This window comes from Tupaia chinensis, unplaced genomic scaffold, assembly GCF_000334495.1.
Source record: "Tupaia chinensis unplaced genomic scaffold, TupChi_1.0 Scaffold147350_1, whole genome shotgun sequence".
Classification (NCBI taxonomy): Eukaryota; Metazoa; Chordata; class Mammalia; order Scandentia; family Tupaiidae; genus Tupaia; species Tupaia belangeri.
Window position 1 is genome coordinate 367,329 of NW_006207201.1, and position 860 is coordinate 368,188.

The following is an 860-nucleotide window of genomic DNA, read 5'->3' on the forward strand; positions in this document are numbered from 1 at the left end:
AGAGATAATCTAAACAAAAAAATAAATAAAAACATACAGGATCTAAATGATACCATACATCAAACGAACTTGATAGACATCTATAGAATGTCCATCTGAAACCATGAAATACACATTTTTTTCAACCTTGCATGGAAACTTTTTGAAGATTGATAGGACACAAAACAAGGCCTTAAGGATTAAGATTATATCCAGCATCTTCTCTGATCATGATGGAATTAAAGTTGACATTAATTTCAGAAAAAAATGAAAATACACAAACATATTGAAACTAAAAACCCTACTTCTAAATGAGTTCACAACTAATGAAGACATTAACACTGAAATCAGACCCAGGCAGGAGAGGCCAGGCCATCAGAAGAAGAAGATTCCTCATGGCTCCTGAGAACTAGGCTGGAGAGGCCAGGCCTTCAGAAGAAGATTCCTCATGGCGCCTGCAAACTAGGTATTTCAGGGGACACAAGAAATGAAGATTTTCTAGTGATAATTCAGCCACCAGCAAACAAGCTAGCATGGTAAAGTTTTTCTCCTGCTCTCAGCTCCACTTTTTATCTTGTTAATAATCTGCTCTGGTCCTCCCACCCAGGCAGGAGAGGCCAGGCCATCAGAAGAAGATTCCCCATGGCTCCTGCAAACTAGGCGGACCTTAGAGCACTGTAGCTAAACATCCAAATACTATTAGGGTTAAAATATTCCTCAATATCTATTGAGTCTGCTGCACCAGCAATCACAACAGAATGGCAAAGAGATTCTAGATCACCTCTGTCTGTTTGCTCCTGAACATTCAGACTGAACTTCAAGAATTTGAAAGAAACACACCATCCATCAGATGACAAGAAATCACCACCGGATCACAAGAA